Source organism: Rutidosis leptorrhynchoides, chromosome 3 (genome assembly GCF_046630445.1).
Source record: "Rutidosis leptorrhynchoides isolate AG116_Rl617_1_P2 chromosome 3, CSIRO_AGI_Rlap_v1, whole genome shotgun sequence".
Classification (NCBI taxonomy): Eukaryota; Viridiplantae; Streptophyta; class Magnoliopsida; order Asterales; family Asteraceae; genus Rutidosis; species Rutidosis leptorrhynchoides.
The window spans coordinates 514,261,228-514,276,867 of NC_092335.1; the positions used below are offsets into that span (position 1 = coordinate 514,261,228).

Consider the following 15,640-nt stretch of genomic DNA (forward strand, 5'->3'; position numbering starts at 1 on the left):
TCATTAAATTATCTTAGTAGCATATGTATTAAATTCATGAGTTATCATAAACTATTTAACGACGAAATTTAGCATACAAGCATGCATAAACATATATACTCGATCACTAGTAAGTGATACACTATTAATATATAAAAAATAAGACATGAATACTCACGTATCAATATTGTGATTCAATATTGAAGGAAAGTACGCAGGCGCAATGGAAATGATAAACACTAGGTTGACCTCACGAACAACACCCACGAACATTACCCATAACCTCCATAGCTATAACCCATAATTTCCTTAACTCTATCCCGCTTGAAAAAACCCGTTTTAAAATAGCTTGCTCATGACCTTGTTGTAGTATTTTATGTATAATACTAATAATAATAATACTAATAATAATAATAATACGATTAATAATAATACTAATCTTAATAATAATAATAATAATATAAATAAAATAAATATATTACGGAGTACTAATATAGATAGAGAGATTGAAATGTGAATCGAGCAAGCAGAACGATCGAGCTTTATAGCCCAAGACCCGGACCCCTTGATCCCGCGATCACGGAGTGCATAGGGTGATAAGGGCCGCGATCGCGGAGCCCACCTCTCCAACTCAATTTCGAATTTCGCATGTGCTGCCGACAGTTTTTAATATATATTAATATATAAATTTAATTTATATAATTAACTATATATTACATTATATTTACATGCATAGTTAACTCGTAAATTTTGTCTCCATGACTTGTACGTTGTCGCTCGACCAATGTCCCGGTTCCGGTTTTTCGAATGTCCTTTCGTACGCTTAGAAAACTTGTATTTTATGTTTTGCAACGTGTACCTTTATCAATAATTAGACTTATTCGCCAAAAATTTATAATACATGAAATGCAATTCATACATTTGAGTATTTTGGTCATTTGCTTCTTTAAATCATCGTCTCGTTATTTATTAATACAAAATTATTTTAAACCAAAACATTTTATGACTAAATTAATATTATATTTTATCGCATTGTAAAATATGTATATATTTTCATTTAAAGATATAAATTTGTATATACTATATATAGTTGAAATATAGTATTTAGTTTTTCAAAACTTAATTATATTTCAAAGTGTAATATATATAATTTAAAATGGTTTACATAATATAAAATATTATATATAACGTTTACATTTTAAAACTTAAATGGATATAGTTCATTTCCATACTAGCGTTTATTTTAATTTCTTAAACGTTCTAGTTGACTTATTTAATTATTAATCGAATCAATAAACAAATGCCACTAACGTTTACTAAATAACTTGAAACTTTATATTCAATATACTTAAACACGTTTTCATTTAATCATATAATATATACGTCATAATGGTTTCCTGTTTTACTTATAGTTTATTCGTGAATCGTAGGGTTAAGTCCAATGGACAATTAAACGTATGACATCTTATTAATGTAGCACGATAATTTGTCTATCTGATTGACATCCATTACCTAAGTTATTTATACTACATGTTTTTACTTTTCATTAAATATTATGAAAGTTAAATAATTTACTTCTCAAGAATCACGAGGAAATTATTGTAAATCATGAATTGGAAATCAAATAGGAATCTCTACTAACCCTTATCTAGTTCTCGTTAATTGACACATTTATTCTTACTTGTAAATCATTTTACCATTTTCTGAATAAAACAGATTTCTTAAGTCACAGTGGACCTCATAACAGAGACCCGTAATCATATCATAATATATCTGATAATTCAATCATTTGAGATTATCTTTTAATTTCGTCGATAAATATATTAAACATATATTGAAATAATATGTTCATGTAAAATATTATATATCTAATACTTTGCTAACGTTTTTAATTAATATTACTATATATATTATATACATATTTATATGCACATAAATGTTCGTGAATCGTCGAGCACAGTCAAAAGGGTGATTGAATACATGAAAATAGTTCAAAATTTTAAAGAGTTAACATTACAGACTTTGCTTATCGTATCGAAAACATATAAAGATCAAGTTTAAATTTGGTCGGAAATTTCCGGGTTGTCACAGTACCTACCCGTTAAAGAAATTTCATCCCGAAATTTGATTGGGATGGTCATGACTGACAATAAGTATGTTTTCATGACGCATACGAGCTGAAAATTAAAGTTTTATCCTCAGTGAGTACTATGGATAAAACAATTTGATTTTTGTGAAGAGTACTAGTGAAGCTATCACAAAAGAGTGAAATGAATAAATGCAGATTTGTCTTAACTGGTGAAGTAGTCACGGTTGATTTCCGAAATTCAAGGATTTTAGAGGAAATCTTCGTAATAAGATTTGTTTCTTCGGTAATTAAGGAAATTAGGATCTTCTTTGATTAATTGCATTAATATATTTTGATTGCTCTGTCGGATATTTCACTATAAATCCACTCCATTCGTTTCCTTGTTTCCACAACTCCCATCTTCTATTCTTTCTCCCTCAATTCATACTTTAAAACATTCGTCAATATGCTCCATCTAGTTCTGATTCTTGATATACTCCTAACCTTCATATCTGTCATTCTTCTTTTTCATCTGCCGCCGGAAGAATCTATTCACTTCTACTATACTCTTGGTTTTATAGTGTTTTTAGTTCTCCTGTGTCTTTATATTGCTATACGCATCGATATACACGGTTTGTAATTTCTGGGTTGTTATTGGGGTTTATATCTTTCCTTATTTTTCGGAGTCCCTGCTTCTGTCTTTCTATAATCATTGACATCTACAGTTAATATTTTCTCCTATTTGCTGCGATTTATACTCCCATTTCTATTTCAAAGATTCATGCTTTTTTTCTTTTCGCAAGTAATGGTCCAGAATTCGTAGGTATGAAGTTTCGAATGAACATGGCTAATGTTCTAAGAGAGAAATTGTAATAGCACAATCTTGATTGGTTAAATTACCAGAATTCAAGAGAAAAGATAGAACTATCAAGAAATTATGTTCTTGATATGTTTATATAGAGTGTAAGAGTCGTGTAACATGGCACATGATGACGTTATGATCTGTGAATCATCACGTTCCATTAGAAACTCAGCATGACTTACTGTAATATAATCACGTTGATCAAGTGTCATTATATTATACTAACTCATGCTTCAGTTCCCAACACTACTTCATATTTTAAGTTCAAATTTTTCAGAATTTAGAAACTAAAATAGTTTCTTTTTTGGTGTAACACTGATATCGCGAAGAGATAAGTGATTTCAGATAAGAATAGTTAGGAAAATATCTTCAGAAATATCGAGGATATTTATAATGAAAGATATGATGATATCTTAGAATTTCAAATATCGATGGATGATGAAGAAGATTTGTCCGTAAAGTTTTAGAGTCAGGAGCAAGGTATTGGTTAATGACTTCAGCAGATACTGAATCATTTGGATTCTTTGAAGGCAGGTTTAGTCTTTGTGATTTGTCCACAATCTCCTTCATAGTTTGCTCAATCCGTTTTCCAGTACCAAACCTTCTCTTTTTCCGAGCTTTGCCAACACATTATTCTTTATCATTAAACTTTTGGCTGTTAAGGTCTTTTACAGTTTTTGCTGCTTCATCAGCATTTTTTCAAAATTCAGAGTATTGATTCGTAGACTGGGTGCTTTTCAGAATTTTAGAATGGAAGATCAAAATTTTAATAGATAAATGTTATATATATACATATAATTGTTGATGTAGAAACGCCGCGAGATTTAAAATATTGATTGCTGATTCTCGGTAATTGGTATGACAATTATTGTTACAAGATGCAGATGAGTAGATAATGGGGTTTCAATGAGTACATATAATGATTTTTCGGAGAGGCTTACGCCAAAGAGTAACGAAGTTGCTGGTACATCTGCTGATAATTTGATGGAATATAAAAGGTTCCCCGGTAACGATGGCGAAAAGACAACGTATATATCAAGGTTATAATAAGGGTAGTCTGACTGAAAAGTCGAAGTTGACTTGCTGGAGCTGTGACAGAATTTGCTATTTTGAAAAGGGATCGCAAAATTATTTTTGGTAATAAATGCCAAAGGATCTGACGCAGATATGTGTTAAACTTTTACTTAGGTTCCAAGTGTCCTCCAGGTGCATATATTCTTCCTATGTATTGTGTGATTGGTTTATCCTCTCGATTGTTCCTTAGTTGAGGTGTTTTCAAGAATTTTGAAGGATTTGAACGCAGGTTGTCATCGTCAATATCCGTATGATGCAATCGTCGTGAATCATGAATGATTCAAATATCTTTCTGTGTTTTATGAATAAAAGTGATGTTCTAGTATAGTTTGAATTTAAAGTATGATTTTTGAAAGATGTAGAAATCTAAGGGTGACGTTTCCTGTAAAATCTTGACTTGGATTCTGATTTGTAAAAATCAGAATGTGTAATCAAATTTGGATACGAATGGTTGTTTTGATTTCTATGAAAGAATGTATATCGTTGTGAAAGTAGTGAGTATAGTTAATGATTTCTGAATTAGAATTGAAGAATGTAGCATATTAATTGTGAATTTATATATCTCTCGGGTATTACCTACCCGTTAAAAGTTTCACAAGTAATATTTTGTACAAGAGAATTTTTATTACAGTCTTTATGAAAATATATATATGTATATTTTCTTCAGATGTAATACAGATTTAATGAGTTAATATTAATTTAAGCTCATTTGATTTTCGGCTGAAACTAGAAATGAATAATCTCTAAAACATTAGAGATTACATAATCTTCGCAGAATATTTCACTACTGTGATCAATACTTCATTATTTATTCTCATTGATATTCCTCGGTGAAGAATGTTGGTGCTCGTGGAATTCTTGTGAACTTCTCAAGACGCGAATGATGATTTCTAGAGAGTTTCGAGTACATCGAAAATGAAAGTGTAAAATCAAACTTATAATTGAATAATACACTTGGTTTATTATGAAATGGAATTCATCGAGTTGAAACAGAGATTGTAGTTAAAGATGGTTAAGTTGTTAGTGAATGATGTACATTATAGCATATTAGTAACATGAACTAATCGAGTAGTATCTACCCTTATTTAATTCATACATAATAGCTTAGTACGAAAAGGTATATTATGGTTTCCAAAATTCTTTGGAAATAATGAGTTAATATTTCCATAACTTGTTATTTCAATATACCCAATGATTATTGTGGTGTCGATATCGTTGATGGTTATAGAGCTGGTGTAGCTTGTATTGCTACAGGTGTTGCTGGTGTTGGTGATACTGATGGTGATGCTGATGGTACTACCAGTGGCGCTTATATAACAAGTCTAGCATGTAAATCACGCACTATTCTTGTCAGGGTTTCTACTCTTCCTTCTATCATTTCGGTCTACTCATCTGATTTATGGTTAAGGCAAGAATAGATAATCTCTAAGACTTTAGAAATTACATAATCGCCGTAGAATGTTTCTCCAATGAAGTTATGAATTAATACTTCATCGGTTATTGTTGTTGGTACTCCTTGGTATCTATGGTGAGTATGTCATTGATGCTTGTAGGATAGTTTGTGATGTTGAAGCATGGGATGTGGATGTTGTTGGTGGTGGTAATGGTACTGTTGGTGTTGATGATGGTGGTACTTTTGATGCCGGTGATGATGCTGGTGCTCGTAACCTTTGCATCATATTCTCCAAAGCCACTACTCGAGCGCGAAAATCGTCGACTTCTTCTATTACACCTGGATGATTATTGGTTCGAACGAATGGACGAATAAGATTCAGAATTTGAGATACTATATAATCGTGATGAGATACTCTGGAAATGAGAGAGAAAATGGTGTCTCGAACTGGTTCGCCGGTAAGTGCTTCAAGTTCTTCGCCAAGAGGGAAATGTGGTGGATGGAAAGGATCACCTTCTTCTTGTCTCCAATGACTAAGTAGGCTACGAACCCATCCCCAATTCATCCAGAATAGATGATGGTTGATTGGTTGATCCATTCCAGTTACACTGCTTTAGGAGCTCGAGTGGAAATCCATATCGGAATAGTTGTTGGAATCTAAGAAATTTGAACTAGATACGGGATCCATCTTGTATAATCAGAGAAATGATTTTTGATATGAATTAGATTATAGGACTTAGATTTGGTATTCTTCAACACATAATTTACATATGTATATATAATACCAAAATGCCATAAATTACGGAGGAATCTTTGAAAAAATGTCAGGCATGTTTACAGTAACATATATGCTATAATTTAGATTCGTCTGTACACTATCTATGCAATAAATGCATGAAAGCATGTCTAGACTTAAGATGATAAGCAGGTAATTTCCGACAAAAATGATAAGCAAAACTTTTGATATGCAGACACGGTCGAAGTCCAGACTCACTAATGCATCTTAATAACTATCAGTTAGACACACTATTGTAAGACCTGGTTCACTAAGACCACCGCTCTGATACCAACTGAAATGCCCCGTTCATATCGATTATAAATGTTACATAATAATTGATTTCATTGCAAGGTATTTGACCTCTAAATGATAGATTTACAAACATTACATTCGTTTTTAAAAGACAAACTTTCATTACATCGATAGTTGACAGGCATGCAAACCATTTTATAATATATCCAAACTATAAATGACTTAATAATAATCTTATTGAACTCAACGACTCGAATGCAACGTCTTTCGAAATATGCCATGAATGACTCCAAGTAATATCTTTAAAATGAGCAAATGCACAGCGAAAGATTTCTTTAATACCTGAGAATAAACATGCTTAAAAGTGTCAACCAAAAGGTTGGTGAGTTCATTAGTTTTTCATAATCATTCATTTCCATCATTTTAATAGACCACAAGATTTCAATATTTAATTGTACACGTAACCCGAGTACAAAATAATACACATAACCTGTGCATAAAAATCATTTATATGAATTGAACACCTGGTAACCGACATTAACTTTAATGCATAGAATATCCCCAAACAGAACCTCTCGTCTATATAATATAATCTCGAAGTACTAAAGTCATCCATAACCTGAATGGGGGTTGTTAGGCCCAATAGATCTATCTTTAGGATTCGCGTCAATTAGGGGCCATTTCCCTAATTCTTAGACTACCAAGCTTGAAGGGGCGATATTTGGTTTAATAATCCAGCCATAGAATGTAGTTTTAAGTACTTGTGTCTATTTTGTAAAACATTTATAAAAGCAGCGCATGTATTCTCAGTCACAAAAATATAGATAAAAAGGGAGTAAATGAAACTCACAATACTGTATTTCGTAGCAATTACGTATATGATGGCACTGAACAAGTGCAGGGTTGGCCTCGGATTCACGAACCTATATTAAGTATATATATATTTATATGTTGGTCAATATCTGTTTAACAATTTAGGTCAAGTCGGTGTGTATCACAATCCTAATGCTCGAGACCGACATGCAAAAGTCAACAAAAGTCTACTTGACCCAAAATGACTTCCAAAATCTATACATGTTTATTATATAACTTAAATACAGTCATTTTATATATTTAAATATATTTATCAGATTTTATTAGAGTAAATAATACAAGTCATTTATTAATAAATAAAAATTTATATTAAAATTTATATACGATAAAAATATACTTTTATATATCTAAAATTTATACAGTTCACTCAATATTATAAAAATATAGTTATATATATATTATAAATGTAATTATATTATGTGTGGTAAAATATCTTTGTATCACATATTTATTTGATAAAATAATATTGATAATAATAATAATAAGTAAAAGTTGTATTATTTTGTAATAATAATAATTATTATTATTATTCTACTAATAATAATAATAATATTTATATTTACTAATGATGATATTAATTATAATAAATGATAATTCTAAGCATGATAATTTTAATAATAACGATACTTTTTAATATTAACTGTAATAATAATAATATTTTATATTATAAAAATAATAATTATATTCAAAATGATAATTTTTAATAATAATAATACTAAAATGATAATAATAATGATATTTTATAATAACAATGATATTTCTATTAAAAATGATAATAAAGATAGTTTTAATATTAATGATACTTTTAATAATAATAATAATGATAAAAATAATGAAAATGATATCTTTATCTAATTCAATATCTTACAACATTTTAATTTCATTATGATACTCATACTCATTATTTCCTAATCGATTTGTTTAATAGCTCTTAGTTCTCTTTTATATCGTATTCATAATAATGATAATAATAGTAATCATAATAATTAGATGATACTAATATTAGTTTTTAATGATAATGATACTATAATAATAATTATAATAATACTAATAATAATACTAATAATTATTATAATGATAATAATAATAATAATAATAATAATAATAATAATAATAATAATAATAATAATAATAATTATTATTATTATTATTATTATTATTATTATTATTATTATTATTATTATTATTATTATTATTATTATTATTATTATTATTATAATAATATTAATAATAACCTTAGTGATAATGACGATAGTATTAATAATAACAATAACAATTTTAATGATAATACTTATATTGATAACGATAATGATAATAATAATAATTATTATTATTAGATAATAATAATAACGACGATAATAACGACGATAGTAATAATAATAATCATTTTAATAATAATACTAAAATTAATGATAATTCAGTTGACTATATCTTTTAATCCGTTCATTGAAACCATACGCTTTCTAATGAAAAGTTATTAATTTTTCGCCAGCTTTCCAACGACATGCATATCATATACCTTATCTTAGTAGCATATGTATTTAATTTATGATTTATCATAAACTATTTAACGATGAAATTTAGCATAAAAGCATGCATAAACATATATACTCGAGCACTAGTTAGTGATACACTATTAATATATAAAAATAAGACATGAATGCTCACGTATCAATATTGTGATTCAATATTGCAGAAAAGTACGTAGACGCAATGAAAATGATAAACACTAGGTTGACCTCATGAAAAATACCCACGAACATTACCCATAACCTCCATAGCTATAACCCATAATTTCCTTAACTCTATCCCTCTTGAAAAACCCGTTTTGAAATAGCTTGCTCATGACCTCGTCGTAGTATTTTATGTATAATTCTAATAATAATAATACTACTAATAATAATAATACTAATAATAATATTAATCTTAATAATAATAATAATAATAATAATAATAATATAAATAAAATAAATATATTACGGAGTACTAATATAAATAGAGAGATTGAAATGTGAATCGAGCAAGCAGAACGATCGAGCTTTATAGCCCAAGACCCGGACCCCTTGATCCCGCGATCGCAGAGTGCATAGCGTGATAAGGTCCACGATCATGGAGCCCACCTCTCCAGCTCAATTTCGAATTTCGCATGTGCTGCTGACAGTTTTTAATATATATTAATATATATATTTAATTTATATAATTAACTATATATTATATTATTTTTACATGCGTAGTTAACTCGTAAATTTAGTCTCCATGACTTGTACGTTGTCGCTCGACCAATGTCCAGGTTCTGGTTTTTCGAATATCCTTTCGTACGCTTAGAAAACTTGTATTTTATGTTTCGCAACGTGTACCTTTATCAATAATTATACTTATTCGCCAATAATTTATAATACATGAAATGCAATTCATACATTTGAGTATTTTGGTCATTTGCTTCTTTAAATCATCGTCTCGTTATTTATTAATATAAAATTATTTTAAATCAAAACATTTTATGACTAAATTAATATTATATTTTATCGCATTGTAAAATATGTATATATTTTCATTTAAAGATATAAATTTGTATATACTATATATAGTTGAAATATAGTATTTAGTTTTTCAAAACTTAATTATATTTCAAAGTGTAATATATATAATTTAAAATGGTTTACGTAATAGAAAATATTATATATAATATTTACATTTTAAAACTTAAATGGATATAGTTCATTTCTGTACTAGCGTTTATTTTAATTTCTTAAACGTTCTAGTTAACTTATTTAATATTAATCGAATCAATAAACAAATGCCACTAACGTTTACTAAATAACTTGAAACTTTATATTCAATATACTTAAACACGTTTTCATTTAATCATAATGGTTTCCTGTTTTACTTACAGTTTATTCGTGAATCATAGGGTTATGTCCAATGGACAATTAAACGTATGACATCTTATTAATTAGCACGATAATTTGTCTATATGATTGACATCCATTACCTAAGTTATTTATACTATATGTTTTCACTTTTCATTAAATATTATGAAAGTTAAATAATTTACTTATCAAGAATCATGAGAAAATTATTGTAAATCATGAATTGGAAATCAAATAGGAATCTCCACTAACCCTTGTCTAGTTCTCGTTAATTAACACATTTGTTCTTACTTGTAAATCATTTTACCATTTTCTGAATAAAATAGATTTCTTAAATCACAGTGGACCTCATAACAGAGACCCGTAATCATATCATAATATATCTGATAATTCAATCATTTGAGATTATCTTTTAATTCCTTTGATAAATATATTAAACATATATTGAAACAATATGTTCATGTAATATATTATATATCTAATACTTTGCTAACGTTTTCAATTAATATAACTATATATTATATATACATATTTATATGCACATAAGTGTTCGTGAATCATCGAGCACAGTCAAAAGGGTGATTGAATACATGAACATAGTTCTAAATTTTTGAGATTTAACATTACAGACTTTGCTTATCGTGTCGAAAACATATAAAGATCAAGTTTAAATTTGGTCAAAAATTTCTGGGTTGTCACATATATAAATATCCTTCGTATATTTGTAATGTATATTTGGAAGCAAAATTGTTGGTTAAACAGTTCGATATCCACCCACCACCTGCAGGTTAATTCGAATTTACATGTGAGCCAGATGTAGTGAACTTTCAAGAATTTACTATTTTACATGCTTCTATACACGTAATTAACTTAAAATATATGTGGTTGTATATATAAAGGACAATGTAAAAAAGAAGTTATAAAAATTCTTTTGTTGTAATGATTAAATGCAATCTTAAACTTGAAGAAAATATTGACTTTTATACTTATGAACACAAATATAAATACGATTAATGAGTTAGAATTTTGTGTTAAAAAATAATTGTATATAATAATTCAAAAATATTATAACTTATATTTCACTAATGTTACGTTTTATGATAAATTTTCATTGTACTCTAAATATAACGTCGTTTATAATTTATATATTAAAAAGATATTAATGGTGAGAAAAAAAATTGTAGAAATTAAGTTACTAGCACCACTGAAAACCACTTTTAAAAATTATCAACACCACGGGCTCTTAAACTTAAAAGAACTTTTTGAATTCGTCAATACCACGGGCTCTAAAACTCAAAATGAATTTTTAAAATTTGTCAATATTATGGGCTCTTAAACTCAAAAGAATTTTTAAAAATTTTCAACACCACAGACTCATTAATAATTCTTATACTTTTTCTATGTTTTTAGTATCGTTATTTACATATCAATATGAACTGTAATTTACATTTTTTGCACGATTTTTATACACCCATGCAACGCACAAGCTCAAAAACATATATATATATATATATATATATATATATATATATATATATATATATATATATATATATATATATATATATATATATATATATATATATATATATATATATATATATATATATATATATATATATATATATAATATCTCAAATAAATTGGATTGGAGATATACATTATATATGAGAATACATTGTGATATATTCCAATTTAATTATTGAATTAGTTTCGAAAATCAAGGACTAAGAATTTTTGTATATATTTACTAAAATTATAATCATCTACTATAATTATTATCATATGTTAGTAGTTTATTTGGATTTGAATTTATTTTTTATCAGTGTTAGATGATAAAATTTGTTAACACCACGAGCTCTTAAACTCAACAGAATTTTTAAAATTTGTCAACACACAAGCTCTTAAATAAATCTTATAATTTTTCTATTTTTTTAGTATCGCTATTTACATACCTATATGAACTGTAAATTACATTTTTTCACAGTTTTTTACACATCCGAACGCACGGGCTTCGAAAACATAGTATGTATACACACACGCACACACTTGTAATACTATATATAATTGAGAGTAATAATGATGATATATTTAAAACTATATTTTTTTTATATATTTAAGCATTTCGGTGAAAGCAGATTCATCTATGAATTACAAATTGTCATCTATATCTGATCTAATAAACTTCAATATTATATCAATATCCAATATTCATTCATTTAGATAATCTATATCCGCTTTAAGAGAATCATATAGATATCAATCGAATCATATGTTGGCTGTCATCCCTAATCGAACGTAAAATACCGCTTCCCGTGGAATTGGATAAAAGAGGTATCGACCTTCACACGGTTAGATGCCCTCTATTGTGACAACGACATCGAATCGGTTAATCATTCTTTGGTTTTACGCAAACATGTTTGGGATATTTGGGATAGGGTGTACAAGTGGTGGAATATTGGTAATGTTTCAAACTTGAGCGTTAATGAAATGTTCCGGGGTAACACCACACATCAATTGACACCTTTCGGGAAAATTTATGGCAAGCAGTAGAGTGGTCGTGCGATTATTTCCTATGGAAAAATAGAAATGAAATGGTCTTCAAAAAGAAAAGTAAACTTCGCCGGTTGCTCTAAACGAGATACAAATTAAATTGTTCGAGTGGATATCTCATCGTAGTAAAGATAAAAGAATCGATTAGTTGACTTGGCTTTCAAATCCTCAAAGCTTTGCAACTTGATAGATTATTAGCTAGTTTGTACATTCGAGCATTGTAATATTTAGTCTATTCGTGTTGGGATTGTTTTCTTTACATCACGTGTTCTTGTAACATTTGAGATTTTATATATATATATATATATATATATATATATATATATATATATATATATATATATATATATAATAATAATAATAATAATAATAATAATAATAATAATAATAATCAAGAGGGAAGCACTTTTTTAGGGGGAAGTAATTTTTTTCGTTTTTTTCGATTTTTTTTCAGGCATCAAGTTTAGGTGAAAATATGAACATTTAAAAAAGACACTTTGTGAGAAATGTTATTATTTTGGCGGTAAAATACTCGAAGAAAAAAATGAAAACATTCAATCATTGAATGTTTTGATTATGAGTTTATTTGCATCGTTTTGTTTTCATCTTGTGTGAAGTGTTTTTTTCGAAATTTAGCCCGATTTAGAGTTTAAGGTTTAGGGTTTAGTGTTTTGGGTTTAGTCCCTAAACTCAAAACCCAAAACCCTAAACCCTACACCCTAAACTCTAAACTGTTCGTGTTAAAATATTCAATCTAAACCTTAATTTCTAAACCCTAAACCCTAATTTCTAAACCCTAAACTCTAATTTCTAAACCCTAATAGCTAAACTCTATATTTTAACCCCCTAATTTTTAAACCGTAATTTCTAAACCATAATTTCTAAACCCTAATTTCTAACCCATTAAAAAAAACTCAGAATAAAGACATTCAATGCATTGAATGTTTTCATTTTTTTCTTTGAGCGTTTTACCGCCAAAATAATAACATTCATCACAAAGTTGTCTTTTTTAAATTTTCATATTTTCATGTGATCTTGATGCCTGAAAAAAAATTTCAAAAATACGAAAAAAAATACTTCCCCCCAAAAAAGTGCTTCCCTCTTGATTAAATATATATATATATATATATATATATATATATATATATATATATATATATATATATATATATATATATATATATTGTGACAGTTCATCAAAAGAATTGTCCAAGATTGCTAGATCGAGCACGCGACGCGCATAGTCTTAAGTCCAAGAGCGGGTTGTATCCTATTCAACATTTCTACTACTTCTTTGCCTCCCTCGTCTCTTTTTCAGAGATCTCCTTGTTCTCTTCCCATATTTTCCTCCATACCGCCTTCTTCATCATCTTGTTCCATCCTTCAGTGATAGACGCGATTAAATTGCCCTTGCACTGATACCAGTAAGGGGAGCGTCGGCCAGAAGATAAGGGGAAAAATTGCACAGACTTATATACAGGGGAAGGACCTTAGAATCTTGTATAAGAAAGGAAAGATTTAAAAAAGCAGATTAGGTACTTCCAACAGGAGAATAAGAAAGGAAGAAATAAGAGTGGAGAAAAAGGGAAACCTACCTTTCAATTCTTCTTACCCTATGAGCTTTCAGCAAAGGACAGGTTTCTTGGTCCATTGACATGTCATAGCTTGCTAGAGTGAGGAACCGCCGAGCAGCTCTCCCTATGAGTTATGAGTATAGCTCGAGACATTAAGTGTTTGATTGGGTCACATCTTGTCACAATATGAACTGTGAAGGACATGAAGTAGTAACGCAACTTCTGAGTAAGGCCTAGATAGAGGAATCAAAACTAGCTCGACCGGAAGGGAGAGGATAGGCGAATCAGTAACTGAAATGAAAGCTGGAGTAAGACAGTCAGTTGGAGAGCTATGATGAAGAAGTAGGAAGGGATATTCGAAAGGCAAAAGGGTAAGAGCTAGAAGGCTGTGAGGATAGGATGGTCGGACAAGGAATCCAACACAACTTTTACCACCCAAAAAAAGATCTCAAGTGATTAGGCGGGGACAGGATTCGAACCTGTAGTCTTCAGATCATGAGCCTGATGAGTTGACCATTCCTCCACCCCGCTTCATCCATTCCCATTGTGCTTACGAACGAGGGGAGCGTCTTCAATGCGAGTTGTGCGTGGAGTTTTGCCTAAACAGTTGAGTTAAATAGTGGCGTTTGTTGTTTTCGAGTCCCCCCCGCCTTCGGCTCCTAAAGGTACCTTAGTTCTCCATAGGCGTCTGAAGGCGGAGTGGAGTGAAGGCATTCTCTTGGGAGAAGCCCGCCAGCTTACTATAGTAAGAGAAGAGGGCGCTATTTAACAGTGGTAGGGGGTGCATCCTTACTTAGCATCACGTGGGGCGGCACAGCCCCCAACCAAGGGAGTGGTTACGTCCAGTATGTCCCCCCTTATTCCCGACATGCTATGGTGCCCCGAGGTGGGTAGGAGCGAGTCGAGTCCGTATCGCCGCGGAGCAATAGCCGCGTCCGGATCTGATCTATCTACTCGGCAATTCATCCTATATATATATATATATATATATATATATATATATATATATATATATATATATATATATATATATATATATATATATATATATATATATATATATTATTTTTTGAGAAGCAAAAATTTATATAATAACCACGAAAAAGTACAACGATTACAACAAAACAACCAAACGATAAAAAGAAACTACCCAACAAGAAATATTACCACTATTTACATATGTATAATGTGATGACCCAAAAATTTTCGATCAAATTTAAACTTTAATCTTTATATGTTTCCGACACGATAAGCAAAATCTGTAATGTTGAGTCTCGAAAGTTTTGAAATCTATATTCATGTAATCAATTACCCTTTGACCATGCCTGACGATTCACGAACATTTATGTGTATATAGATATGTA

The 15,640-nt window shown here is 29.3% G+C and overlaps 1 non-coding gene across 1 annotated transcript; it reads right to left on the reverse strand.

Moving 5' to 3' along the window:
• Nucleotides 1-14,734: 14,734 nt before the first annotated feature.
• On the reverse strand, nucleotides 14,735-14,807 carry TRNAM-CAU (transfer RNA methionine (anticodon CAU)). Its single transcript has one exon. It is a non-coding gene; the product is annotated as a tRNA-Met (tRNA).
• Nucleotides 14,808-15,640: the final 833 nt, after the last annotated feature.